Consider the following 15,310-nt stretch of genomic DNA (forward strand, 5'->3'; position numbering starts at 1 on the left):
AGCATAGGCAGCATCTACACACAGCCTTGCAGACTTTGAGGGAGCATCGTTTGTATGTCAAGTTCAGCAAGTGCGAGTTTTGGCTCGAGCAGGTGGCATTTCTTGGCCACATTATTTCGAGAGATGGGATTGCAGTGGATCAGTCGAAGGTTGAGGCAGTGCAGAAATGGGGTATTCCGAGGAATGCTTCGGAGATTCGCAGTTTCTTGGGTTTGGTAGGATATTATAGGAAGTTCATCAAGGGTTTTTCCTCTATTGCAGTACCCTTGACTTCCTTAACCAAGAAGAACGCGAAGTTTATTTGGAGTTCAGACTGTCAGAGGAGCTTCGATCAGCTGAAGGAAGCACTCACTACTGCACTGGTTTTAGCGATGATAGTACCACACGAGGAGTTAGTGGTGTACACCGACGCGTCTAAGCTAGGTTTAGGCGCAGTACTTATGCAGTGTGGTAAGGTTATTGCTTATGCATCGAGGCAGTTGAAGATTCATGAGCAGAACTACCCGACACATGACTTGGAGTTAGCAGCAGTGGTCTTCGCTTTGAAAATCTGGAGGCACTATCTGTATGGAGAGAAGTGCAAGATTTTCGCTGATCACAAGAGCCTCAAGTACTTCTTCACTCAGAAGGAGTTGAACATGAGGCAACGGAGATGGTTGGAGTTGGTGAAGGATTACGACTGTGACATTAGCTACCATCCAGGTAAAGCTAATGTAGTGGCCGATGCTTTGAGTCGGAAGTCGTCAGTGGTATCGTGTTTGTCAGTGCAGTTACCACTGCAGAGTGAGATTCAGAGGTTTGATTTGGAGTTTTACTCGAGTGGTCATGCACCGAGCTTGTCAGTGTTGACGGTGCAGCCACTTCTGCGAGATCGGATCAGGGATGGACAGCCTACAGATGGGGAGTTGCAGCGTTGGAGACAGAGAGATGAGGCCAAGGGTGGTCTTCTGTATACAGTTGTGGATGACATTGTTCAGTACCGTGGTAGGATGTGGGTACCGAACGTCGATCAGTTGAGAGCTGAGATTCTAGCAGAGGCTCACACATCTCCGTACTCCATTCACCTCGGAAGTACGAAGATGTATCGAGATTTGCAGCTATTGTATTGGTGGCCCGGGATGAAGAGAGACATCGGGAGAGTTGTGTCAGAGTGTTTGACTTGTCAGCAGGTCAAGGCTGAGCATCAGCGTCCAGCAGGACTTCTTAGACCTCTTCCTATTTCGGAATGGAAATGGGAGAATATTACTATGGACTTTGTAGTTGGTTTACCGAGGAGTGCCAGAGGTTGCACAACTATTTGGGTGATCGTGGATAGACTCACCAAGTCAGCTCATTTCTTGCCGGTGAGGACTACTTACTCGTTGACACAGTATGCAGAGCTTTAATCAAGGAGATTGTTAGACTGCATGGCATACCAGTGTCGATAGTATCAGACAGAGATCCGAGATTTACGTCTGCGTTTTGAAAGAGTTTGCACACTGCATTGGGGACTAGAATTTTGTTCAGTACAGCGTTCCATCCCCAGACAGATGGTCAGTCTGAGAGAGTGATCCAGGTTATCGAGGATCTACTGAGAGCTTGTGTCATCGACTTTCAGGGCTCGTGGGAGATTAGACTGCCATTAGTGGAGTTTACCTATAACAACAGTTTTCAGTCGTCTATAGGTATGGCTCCTTATGCAGCATTGTACGGGAGGAGAAGCAGATCTCCTGTGCATTGGGATGAGGTTGGTGAGAGGATTTTACTTGGTCCTGAAATCGTGCAGCAGACAGCTGACATTGTGACTCAGATTCGGGATCGAATGAGGACTGCTCAGAGTCGTCAGAAGAGTTACGCAGATACTCGACGATGATATTTGGAGTTCGCAGTAGGTGATCACGTGTTTCTGAGAGTGTCACCTATGAAGGGAGTGGTACGATTTGGCCGGAGAGGGAAGCTTAATCCAAGGTATATAGGGCCATTCAAAATCTTGGAGAGAGTTGGCACGTTGGCCTACCGTTTAGCTCTACCTCCAGGGCTTGCAGCAGTGCACAACGTCTTCCATGTATCCATGCTTCGGAGATATGTCTCTAACCCGTCGCATGTGTTGGATTTCGAGCCCTTGCAGTTGCCACCTGATTTAGTTTATGAGGAGAGGCCAGTACGGATCTTGGCTAGGGAGGAGCGGAGACTTAGGACGCGAGTCATACCGATAGTCAGAGTCCAGTGGCTGAACCACTCGGAGGAGGAAGCTACTTGGGAGACCGAGGCAGACATGAGGACTCGCTACCCGGAGTTGTTCGGGTAAGTACTTTAATTTCGAGGACGAAATCCAATTTAAGGGGGGGAGAATTGTAACACCCGGTATCTTAATACGTAAATTCGCATGCATAATTAGGAAATTTATTTATTTAAAATTTTAGATTTATGGATTAAATTATGATGTGAATTATTTGTGCATGTTTTAAGATTTATTTTCAAGCATTTAACCCATAATTTGAGATTTTTATGATTTTTAGTATTTAAATTATTTTATCGCGTAGACGGGACCGTGGACGGACGAGATGACAACTTTCTATCCAATTTATTTCATGAGAATTTTTAGAGCCCAAAAATATTATTTTGAGTTTTATTTCCTCAAAATTATCAGTATTTAATTTTATTTATTTTTAGGAGTCCGTTTTTATTCAAAATAAGCCAAAATAATGACTTTTTATTATCTTTAAAATTCCCTAAAATAATTATTTCTGGATTTTATTAAAGTTATCAGATTTCAATTATTATTTAGAGCTTTTAAGTTATATATTTCATAATTAAAATTTCTTATTAATATTTTTAATTATTCCAAAACTTTATTTTAATTAAAATTTCACCCTAATCTACCCAACTCTCACGTCTCCAAGCATCAGCCGCCACCCCCATTCCTTGTTCTTCATCTTCTTCATCGGCTAGCATCTCTAAGGACTCCATAGCCACGATTTTGAAGCTTCCAAGTTGAGTCATCGTCGTCCCGTCGTCCCGGAATCGTCACCTTCGCCTTTTTCTCTTCAAACATCGGTGAAAGGCATGATTTTCTTCCCTATTTTTCGTACCTATCAGCTATTATAGTGTGTGTATTGTGTATGCATCGAAAACTTTAAAGATTTTCAGAAAAAGGTTTCGGCTTTCATGGAGTTTGTGACTTGTCGTGTGTTTTGATTTTCATGCTCACGTTTCTTAGCCATGGTTGCGTATGACTGCTGGTAGGTGTTCAGAGGGTATGTGTGAGTGGCCTGGACTCGAATGGCTCGAGTGGTTCGAGCCAAACGAGCCCAGAAAAGCCATAAAGTCGGACGGCCTCCCATGGATGCGCAGATTAGGGTTTGGGGAAGGGGGGTTTGGCTAAGGGCTCTAAGGTGCATGGGGCTGGGTCAAGGGCTAGGTTCGAACTGCCCAGACATGGGCTAAGTCTGGGCGACGGCGCTCCGGCCAGGGGCGGCCGGAGCAGGCCGGCAGCAGCCAAGGTGTTGCTGCTGCTCACGGCCGCAGCAGAAACGAGAATAGGGGGGGCGATCGGGTTAGGGTTCCAGGTGGATTTCCGGGTCGGGTTGGTGGTCCGGGTCAAGTCAGTGGGTCATGGGTTATGTTAGTTGGGTCCGGGTCCGGGTTAAGTTAGTTGGGCTCGGGTATTTTTATTTTTAAGTTAACTAATAAGTTTAAGTGTTTAATTGGGCTAATTAGTTTAATTAAATTAATAGGCTATATTTAATTTTCTTAATGGGATTTAATTAATTATTTGGACTTAGAATAATTATTATTGGGCATAAGTATGTTAATGGGCCAGTCTCAGTGTTAATGGGCCAGCAGTTCAGTACAACCCATGAGAAATTGCATGTGTCCTGAATATATATTTAATTATTTTTATGCATGGAAGTTATTTTTAATATTTATATGTTAGTATGAAATTAAATTAAATATATATGAAGGACACATATTTTATTTAAGTACATGCATTCATGAAATAATTTTTATGCATGATTTAATGTTTAAGGTTGAGCAAAAGAAAATAATTTTATGTTGGAAGTTGAAGTAGTGTGACAATTTAAGGGGGATTCGTCCCCATATATGAACTATTGAAGAGCAATTTACTGCCAATTTAAGAGGTGATTCGTCACCGCCACGTACGTTGGTTTACCACGCTGATCAGTATTTAATGTATGTATGGTTACACTATGGAGAGGACCTTTCGATGTTAGAAAATACTTTGCTCAACAATGTTTATGTATTATTATGATATTCAAGTTTAATTTAAGTTTATGTTATGTTCATGATATTTTTAAGCATGCTCATTCATGTATATGTAATGTATTAGTATTAAAGTGATTTAAATTATTTTAAACCCTTGTTATGTTAGCATGTTGGGCCTCTAGGCTCACTACACTGATATGGTGCAGGTGAGTATGTAGAGGAGGACGTAGTACCCACCGACGGCGAGGACCTATGAGCGGACATGCAGTAACCCCGTGACCGTTGTCTGAGTCTACGTCATGTTTTGAATATTTTTATCATGTCATACATTTTATTTATTTTCAGTGGTGGATATTATTACTTATTTTATTTAAATATTTTCAGTGCATGCAAATTTTATTTATTTTGCTTATGTCAGTATTTTATTAAATGTTTGACTCAGATATTTAATTTATTAAAGGTTGCATTTTTATTTAAGTTATTTATTTTTAAATTTATTTATTCGGTGCATATATGTATGGGCATGTATGTACATATTTTTACTTAGTAAGTGTAAATTTTTTTTTTTTTCCGCATATTTATTTATATTTAGAGAGTTAGGTTCGTTTCAGGTTGCCTCCTAACAAGCGCTTGGTTTAAAGTCTTCAGCCCGACTTGAAGCTGATTTTAGCCAATTCCTGTCACTTTATTGGAGGTTTTGTTCCTCTCTTTCACCCTCCAAACATACTCAAAAATCATCTTGGACTTAGCTTTATTTTTCACCTTCTTCGCCACCTTCGGATCTCGCCCACTTTTCAACTCTATTCCTACAACAAAATTATTCACAGAAGAATCAAATAAATCAATGTGATTACAAGCACGTACTTCATCTTGGTAATTCATGGTCTTATAAATATTAAAAGTTACCACTTCACCACCAACTCGTAGAGTTAATTCACCCTCCTGCACATCAATTAAAGCTCTTCCAGTTTCCAAAAATGGTCGCCCCAAAATTAGAGGGACATCTTGATCTTCTTCCATATCAAGCACTACAAAGTCAGCAGGAAAAATAAATTTATCTACTTTTACCAATACATCTTCCACAACTCTTCGAGGATATGTCAGAGAACGATCAGCCAACTACAGAGTAATCGTGGTTGGTTTCACCTCGCCAAGCTCCAAAGACCTGAAAATAGACAAAGACATTAAATTAATACTTGCACCTAAATCACATAATGCTCTATTAACAGTCGCACCACCAATAAACAAGGAATAGTGAAACTCCCTGGATCTTTCAATTTCTGTGGCAGTTTCTTTTGTAGGATGGCGCTGCACTCCTTTGTCAACTTCACTGTTTCAAATTCTTCAAGCTTTCTCTTCCTCGCCATCACATCCTTCATAAGTTTTGCATAATGCGGCATCTGTTCCAAAGCATCAGCGAATGGAATATTAATATGAATTTTCTTGAAGATATCAAGAAACTTAGAAAACCTCTCATCCAACGCTTTCTTCTTGAACCGCTGAGGATATGGCAGAACAGCTTTTGGCACAGGCGGTTTCTCAGGCACAACTGCAGACTTTCTGGAATTTTGGCTATCAGATTTTTCAGACTCTACCACAATCTCTTCAACTTCTTCATCATCCACTGCCTTCGGCTTATCTGTTCCAAGTTCCTTGCCACTTCTAAGAATAACAACCTTGCATTTCTCTCTAGGATTAACCTCAGTGTTGCTAGGAAACACACCTCTATGCTGATTATTCAATGCATTCGCCAGTTGACCAATTTGTGTTTCAAGATTTTTCATAGAAGCGCTCACATTGGTCAAGTGCGTCTCCTTACTGTCAAGCATATTTTCATTCCTCTTAAATCTTGTGGATGATTCTACAATAAAATTACTCACCAAATCTTTCAACGATGCTTTACCCTCACCATTCTGAGTATTGAACCCCGGTGGAGGATTCAACACATTCTTATTGTTTGCATAGGAAAAATTCTCATGATTACGCAAATTAGGATGATACTGATTGGGTAAAAGATTACCTCGATAATTGTTGTAATTCCTGTTGTTCATATATTGCGCTTGCTTCACACTCTCAAATCCATTAGCAGAATTTACGGCAGTCGCCAGTGATGCTGTCTCAGTAGAACTTTGATTCCCTTTGGTCAGTGCAGCCAACTGTGTAGAAATAGTAGCCATCTGAGCAGTCAAAGCAGTGAATGCATCAACCTCATGAATTCCAGCAGGATTTCTTATTGCAGATCTTTCACTCGGCCACTGATAACTGTTAACAGTCATTTTTCTCAAGCATCTCATAAGCCTGTTCAGGAAATTTAGAAAATATTAAACCTCCAGCTGCAGCATCCACAGAAATACGAGTTGGCCCATTCAAACCATTGTAGAATAATTCGATCTGTTCCCAATCTGGAAAATTATGGTTTGGACACTTCCTAAGCAACTCTTTGTACCGCTCCCAGGCTTCATACAATTGCTCAAAATCTTGCTGTTTGAATGTAGTGATCTCTATTTTCAACTGAGCCGACTTAGCAGGTGGGAAATACTTAGCCAGAAATTTGGAAGCCATATCATCCCATGTAGTGATACTCCCAAGTGGTAGTTGAAAGAGTGGGTGCCCGGTGAGCCAACTTGTGGCTAAGAGCTTTTATGACTCTATGTATAAACAATCTTTTGTTTAATATAATTTACACTTTTATAATGGCGTTTACTTTATCTTTTATCATATTATTATGTTGTGACATACTATAAGATGTTTAGATGAAGACCTTGAATATACTATAGTGTATGTAAGATGTGGTGGCACATGGGAATGGCTATCATGAAACACATCTTATAGTCACTGTATATTCTAAACGGTTCCTAGTCGATTGAGCCGTCCGTTAATAAGGATAAGGATCGCTCGAGATTGAGACTAGCATTTGCGATGCCGAGTACCACGTTTCATTGGTATGGAACATAGAGATGTTCAAAGCATGCAAATGGATATTCATACGATGAATGATCGAACTACCCTATCCGGACTTTCCAAGTGGTTATCACTTATCGAGTGGATAAAGTCCGCGGTTTTGGTTGTACACCATTAGTCCTTACTACTTGAAACATCATTGAGACTCTATATGCTAGTACTGTACTTTGACTCGTTTACCGACTCTATTGGGGTCATCAGGTGTCGGGATTGGGTACAGTTACGACACATATAGGAGTCGATGCTTTGTTGTCAAGGATTCACCACATACTTGCTAGTGTGGATATCCTATGCAATCTGAGGAGATATTAGTGTGACGAATCTCTGGCCAGAGTACATGATGTGTTTTAAGAAATGGTTTCTTAGTAGCACATGCGATGTCACTATTTGATCTTCAAGATGTATTGCATAGTTATCAAATCTCGAACGACTCTCGATTTACCAATGGTTGTTGATTCGATCGGGATATATGGATGAAGGGACCGTACTGTACGCTAACCAAAATCTATTGGTTCTTGTAGGCACTATCAGTGATACCTAGGGAATCATGGGGCGATGTTGCTAGGCGCTCTTACCATGATTCGATGGGCAAGTCGGAAATTGTTGTTCCGAGTCACAAGGAGTTGTGAGCCCATGGCTAGCTGTATCCCTGAACCATTGAGGGTCACACAAGTAATGGATTTTTAATCCCCGTTGAGATAGTTAAATTTAAAGAGTTAAATTTAATGAACAAAGAAGTAGGACTTCTTATATCAGAGTAGAGGAGTAAGATTTCCTAAAATGACATAGGGATTGGCATTTTTGGAAATCACTGAATTCGGATTCAGAAAATTTATCTTGACTTTAAAAGATGCAGAAATGGTTTCTGTGCACATTGGTGAAATTGGTTTATCAATCTGAGTCACGATGAATTTTATATTAATTTCTGAACATGCGGGCTTTGTTTGTTAGGCTTGAACTTATGACTAATGTGCCCTAAGCTGTTAGCAGCCCACATTATAAATAAGTTATTGCAGTACAAAAATAATATAACAGAAGCATAATTTTCGAATTTGACTAGGGTTTTCTCTCTAGTGGCCGCCGCCCCTCTCCTCTCTCTGTCGAAAATTCCAGCCTGTGAATTTCGAATTTGCAGTCTGGTTTAACGGATCAAATTCGTTAATTCTCTTCGTAGAAACTTCTGATAGATTTTCTAGTGCAATCTATCAGAGGGATTAAACTTCTGTTCGTGGACCTGATTGAAGAATTGTTCGTCCATCAGTTCCTGGGATATACAACAAGAGCAGAGTTATCTGTTGGTGTCCATAATCTCGTTTCGAGATTCAAGGTAAAAATTTAATTGTTATTTAATTTTTACACGCACAATTTAATCGTAAAGTTTTGATACCCATGATATGTAATCGTTCCATATAAAATTTTAAAACTTTCGCTGCACCGGGTATCAATTCTGATTGATCTGAACACCGTTTTTCCAACAGTGGCATCAGAGACAGGTTGCTCAGATCAAGCGATTAAATTAATCGATTGTACAAAAATTTTTAAGCCTCGGTTTTTGAAACAAAACAAATTTTAAAAATTAAATTTTTGACGGGCAAAACACGGGCAGCGATCGTCGCTGCTTAAGGGGCAGCGACGGGCTGCCCGGCCCGAGCCCCTTTTGGGGCGCGGGCTGCCCGGGATCGTCCCGGGCGGCCCGGGAAAATTAATTTTTATTTTTAATTAAAATTTTAATATGTTAAAATTCTATTTTTGGTCCGATCAAAAATTGTTTTTGATTGGTCCACGAGGCGTCGGATCGAATTGTTCGAGTCCGAAAATTTTAAAATTGATTTTTGGATAAATTTGAATTTTTGGAAAATTTATAGATTTTATCCGTTAAATCAGATTTTATGAAATTAATTATTTTTGGTACAATTGATGATAAGATATGATCTTATGGAAATATTGAGTAAAATATGATTTTATGTATAAAATTGGATTTTATATGTAAAATATGATTTTATTTGATAAAAAGATAAAATATGATTTTGTATGTAAAATAAGATTTTATATATGGAATATGATTTTATCCTTTTTAATTTAATTGTCATTGCATGTTATCCAATAAATTAATTTTGAATTAAATATTATTGGATAAGGATGATCGATTGCCATGAACAATTTTGTAGGTGTATGTTAGGGAATTTACATTTGTTTTTATTGTTGTTGGATTTATTAATGGGCCTGGTTTATGGCTCAATATGAATTGTCATATGTAATAAAAGTGGGCCTGGTTTATGGCCCGTTCCCACCCCTTAAAATGTATCCCCTACTTGTCATAGTTATTTATTGTAAATACATTATACTTAGTGGGAGATGAAGATTTGAAGACGGAGGTGGGCCCAGCAGACAATAAAGACTAAAGAAATGTAAATTGGAAGCACAATGTAATAGGATTGCATTGCATACTTGCATATTACCTAGGATTGGACTTAGACTCGTGATTGGCAACCACGGGTCGAATTAGTAATGGAATCGATCATCCTAAAATATAAAATATGATATTATCGTTGTATTCATGTTTAGACTAAATTGTATGAATCCCGCAAGCATACAAATTTTAAATGATGAGACAAATTTTCAAAATTAAAATCCCTCATTTTAAATATGATTTAAAATTGATATCAAGATAAATAAAGGGAATTTAAATATTGTTTAAATGTTCCTACCTTCCATCAACGATCAATGTATGAGATGCTACCCGCGGATACGGTCCGGCTCATATTATTGTGGGAGCCCGTTCGTCGGAAAGATGTACATTGGATCGACACATGTTGTAAGTTGGGTGGAACTCCCATGGGATTTGCTCATATTATTGGGGATCCACATGGCGACCGTCCATCACAACTTAATATTGATGGGTCATCTTGACGTGTCACAATAAACGGCGTCATATTATTGGGCCCTTATTGGACATGAGGTAAAAACGTGGAGGTTGCTTTGGAAGCAATTGGGCTCTACCTTTTGAAAATTATGGTTGGCTGATATTATTCGGGACTATAGTTTGTCAATTGGACTCCATGTTCCCACTAAAAAAAATGTTTCTCGTTTTCACTAGAGGGTAGTGAAATCGTTAAAATAGTGGGAGTGAGATTCATAAAATAAATTTCGCCTATTTTATGTCTTAGTAAATTAATTAAACAATCACTGATTATTGTCTGTTTATTTTCAGTATTTCATTAAGATGAATTCGCGCAATCCACTATTCTCTATTCTCGAACAAAATAAACTGACTGGCGCAAACTATACGGAATGGTTCCGTAAGTTGAAGATTGTCTTGACCTCGGAGAAGATGCTCTACGTGTTAGAAAAATTTCCTCCGAAGGAAGCACCAGCTGATATAAGTCCGGAAGAGTTGGACAAACTTGATAAATGGTGGGACCATGATATCAAGGCCAAATGCTATATGTAAGCTTCGATGTCTGATGAACTCCAGAGGCGATTTGAGGATACCGTGAATGCTGCTGACATTCACGTGCAACTCAAGGAACTTTTTGGGGCTCAATCGAGAGCTGAAAGGTTCGCTACTGTAAAAGAGTTAATGACGTGTCGCATGCGTGAAGGGACTTCGGTCCGTGATCATGGGGTACGCGTGATTTGGCTCATTCAGAAGTTGGTAACGCTTGATTTGGTATTAGAGCATGAACTCAATGTGGACTTATTACTTCTCTCTCTTCCTTCATCGTTTGACGGTTTTGTGGTGAATTTCAATATGAACAAGATAGAGGCCTCCCTTGAAGAGATGGTCAATATGCTTGTAACTTATGAAGCCACTTTAAAGAAGGATAAACCGGTTCTCTTGGTGGGCTCCTCTTCTTCTGCTAAGAAGGGGCCAAGTACAAAGGGTAAGAAACGTTCTGCCCCATCCAAGAAAACCGGACCCGAGAAGAAGAACAAGACAAAGGCTTCAAACATGGAAAAGTCCAAAGATGTTTGCCATCACTGCAAGAAACCCGGTCATTGGAAACGTAACTGCAAGGAATATCTAGAGCAGTTGCGAACTGCAAAGGGTATGTTTTATATTGAAATAAATGTTTCACTTAATACTACTTCTTGGGTATTGGATACCGGATGTGGATCTCACATTTGCAATGATTTGCAGGTGATGACAAGAAGTCGCAAGCTTAGAATGGGTGAGACCCAGCTGAGGCTCGGAAATGGTTCTAGAGTTGAAGCCAAAGCTGTGGGAGACGTTTATTTAATTTTGCAGAACGATTTTAAGTTACTTTTGAGAGATGTTTTATTTGTTCCAGATTTGATTAAAAACATTATTTCTGTTTCTATGCTTGATAGAGATGGTTTTTCTTGCAATTTTGTGAATGGATTTAAAATATTTACAAGAATGAATGTTTGATTGGAAATGGACAACTTGAAAACGATCTATATAACTTAAAATTAAAAGACGTTCCAATAAATTATGTTGATAAATCGGTAACAACGAACAAAAGGAAAATCGATAGTCAAAACCCGGCAAACCTTTGGCATGCTAGGCTAGGTCATATTTCCTCAAGAAGGATGAACAAGCTAGTGGGAGAGGGCATGTTTCATATGTCTGATATTAACTCTCTACCTACTTGTGAATCCTGCCTGAAAGGAAAAATGACTAAATCTCCATTCAAGGGGAAACCTGAGCGTAGTCAAAATCTGTTGGATTTGATCCATACAGATGTTTGTGGTCCATTTAGAATTGGTACTCAATTTGGCCACACCTACTTCATTACCTTTACTGATGATTATTCAAGATATGGGTATTTATATTTAATGAAATATAAGTCTGAAGCATTTGAAAAGTTCAAAGAATTCAAGGCTGAAGTAGAAAACAAGCTAGGTAAAAGTATTAAAGCACTTCGATCGGATCGAGGTGGAGAATACTTAAGTACCGAGTTTTTGGACTATCTGAAAGAGAATGGGATTCTCTCTCAGTGGACTCCTCCTATGACACCTCAGCTGAATGGTGTATCGAAGCGTCGTAATCGAACTTTGTTGGACATGGTTCGATCCATGATGAGCTTCACTGAGCTCCCACCTTCGTTTTGGGGCTATGCTCTTGAAACGGCGGTATTGTTGTTGAACAATGTCCACACCAAAGCAGTGGATAAAACACCATACGAGTTATGGAATGGCAAAACTCCTAAGTATTCGTACTTGAGGATTTGGGGATGTCCAGCTTACGTGAAGCAGACAGTGGGAGATAAGTTGGATAGTCGATCCACCTTATGTTATTTTGTAGGGTATCCGAAGAATTCAATCGGATATTATTTCTATCATCCTACTGAAACAAAAGTGTTTGTTTCAAGGAATGCCACCTTCTTGGAGAAGGAGTTCTTATTGGATAAGAAAGGCGAGATGATGGAACTCGAAGAAATTCAAGAAGAACCCGAAATACAAAATAATGATCCCATACCTCAAGAATCTTCAGAGGACACGCCTATACCTAGAAGATCCGAGAGGACTTCAAGACCTCCTATTCGATATGGTCTTCTTCTTGAAGGGGATCAAGATGAACCCGATGTTGGATGTGATCCAAGAAACTTCAAGGAAGCAATTTCTGATGCGGATTCAAATTTATGGCTTGAAGCTATGCAGTCGGAAATAGATTCGATGCATACAAACCAAGTTTGATCTTTAGTAGATCCTCCCGATGGAATTGTTCCAATAGGGTGTAAATGGATCTACAAGAGAAAGCTTGGGCCTGATGGTAAGGTATTGACCTACAAGGCACGATTGGTGGCGAAAGGTTATACTCAAAGACAAGGAGTTGACTATGATGAAACCTTTTCACCAGTTGCAATGTTCAAGTCCATAAGAATCCTTATTGCCATAGCTGCTTGGTATGACTATGAGATATGGCAAATGGATGTGAAGACTGCATTTCTTAATGGAAACATTAAGGAAGAGATCTATATGACGCAGCCTGAGGGATACACATCCATGGGAAGCGAGCATAAGGTATGCAAGCTTCAGAGATCAATCTATGGTCTCAAACAAGCATCAAGAAGTTGGAACCAAAAATTTGATGAAACAATAAAGGATTTTGGTTTCATCAAAAACCCGGAGGAACCGTGCGTGTACAAGAAAGTAGTTAAGGATGCTGTGACATTCTTAGTACTTTATGTTGATGACATCCTACTCATTGGGAATGACGTAGGGATGTTGCAGTCAACAAAGATATGGTTATCAGGTAGATTCTCGATGAAGGATTTGGGTGAGACATCCTATATTCTAGGGATACAGATCTATAGAGATAGATCTAAGAGAATGATAGGACTCACTCAAGCAACCTACATCGACACTATATTGAAAAGGTTTTCAATGGATGGGTCCAAGAGAGGACATCTACCTATGTGTCATGGAGTTTCTCTATCCAAGTCCATGTGTCCCAAGACTGATGAAGAGATAGATAAAATGACACATGTACCATATGCGTCAGCCATAGGTAGTATCATGTATGGGATGATATCTACCAGACCGGATGTAGCATTTGCTCTGAGTGTCACGAGCAGATATCAAGTCAATCCCGGTCAAATGCATTGGAAAGCCGTGAAGGACATTCTTAAGTACTTACAAAGGACTAAGAATATGTTCATGGTATATGGAGGAAGAGAACTGAAATTGGAAGGCTATACCGACTCTAGCTTCCAATGTGACGTGGATGACTCGAAGTCAACCTCTGGATTTGTGTTCATGCTCAATGGCGGTGCTGTCTCTTGGAAGAGTTCCAAGCAGGACACCACAGCGGATTCCACCACTGATGCAGAATACATTGCGGCATCAGCTGCTGCTAAAGAGGTCGTTTGGATGAGGAATTTCGTCCAAGAGTTGGGCGTCATTCCTGAAGTTGTTGGTCCAGTCCCGGTGTACTGTGACAACACGGGTGCCATTGCTCAGGCAAAGGAACCAAGGTCTCATCAAAGATCCAAACACGTACTGAGGAAATACCACATCATCCGGGAGATCGTGGAAAGAGGAGACATCACTGTCGAGAGAGTGGCCTCTGCAGAAAATATCGTTGATCCACTTACTAAGCCCTTGCCAGGACCATTATTTAACAAACATCGCGAAGCAATGGGACTGCGTAGTATGACTAGTTGGCTTTAGGGCAAGTGGGAGATTGAAAGAGTGGGTGCCCGGTGAGCCAACTTGTGGCTAAGGGCTTTTATGACTCTATGTATAAACAATCTTTTGTTTAATATAATTTACACTTTTATAATGGCGTTTACTTTATCTTTTATCATATTATTATGTTGTGACATACTATAAGATGTTTAGATGAAGACCTTGAATATACTATAGTGTATGTAAGATGTGGTGGCACATGGGGATGGCTATCATGAAACACATCTTATAGTCACTGTATATTCTAAACGGTTCCTAGTCGATTGAGCCGTCCGTTAATAAGGATAAGGATCGCTCGAGATTGAGACTAGCATTTGCGATGCCGAGTACCACGTTTCATTGGTATGGAACATAGAGATGTTCAAAGCATGCAAATGGATATTCATACGATGAATGATCGAACTACCCTATCCGGACTTTCCAAGTGGTTATCACTTATCGAGTGGATAAAGTCCGCGGTTTTGGTTGTACACCATTAGTCCTTACTACTTGAAACATCATTGAGACTCTATATGCTAGTACTGTACTTTGACTCGTTTACCGACTCTATTGGGGCCATCAGGTGTCGGGATTGGGTACAGTTACGACACATATAGGAGTCGATGCTTTGTTGTCAAGGATTCACCATATACTTGCTAGTGTGGATATCCTATGCAATCTGAGGAGATATTAGTGTGACGAATCTCTGGCCAGAGTACATGATGTGTTTTAAGAAATGGTTTCTTAGTAGCACATGCGATGTCACTATTTGATCTTCAAGATGTATTGCATAGTTATCGAATCTCGAACGACTCTCGATTTACCAATGGTTGTTGATTCGATCGGGATATATGGATGAAGGGACTGTACTGTACGCTAACCAAAATCTATTGGTTCTTGCAGGCACTATCAGTGATACCTAGGGAATCATGGGGCGATGTTGCTAGGCGCTCTTACCATGATTCGATGGGCAAGTCGGAAATTGTTGTTCCGAGTCACAAGGAGTTGT

At 39.8% G+C, this 15,310-nt stretch overlaps 1 non-coding gene across 1 annotated transcript; it reads left to right on the forward strand.

Annotated features, from left to right (window-relative positions):
- The first annotated feature begins 6,613 nt into the window (after positions 1–6,613).
- Positions 6,614–6,719, forward strand: LOC140885722 (small nucleolar RNA R71). Its single transcript, XR_012151139.1, has one exon. It is a non-coding gene; the product is annotated as a small nucleolar RNA R71 (small nucleolar RNA).
- The last annotated feature ends 8,591 nt before the right edge of the window (positions 6,720–15,310 follow it).

This window comes from Henckelia pumila, chromosome 2 (assembly GCF_033568475.1).
Source record: "Henckelia pumila isolate YLH828 chromosome 2, ASM3356847v2, whole genome shotgun sequence".
In the NCBI taxonomy this organism is placed as follows: domain Eukaryota; kingdom Viridiplantae; phylum Streptophyta; class Magnoliopsida; order Lamiales; family Gesneriaceae; genus Henckelia; species Henckelia pumila.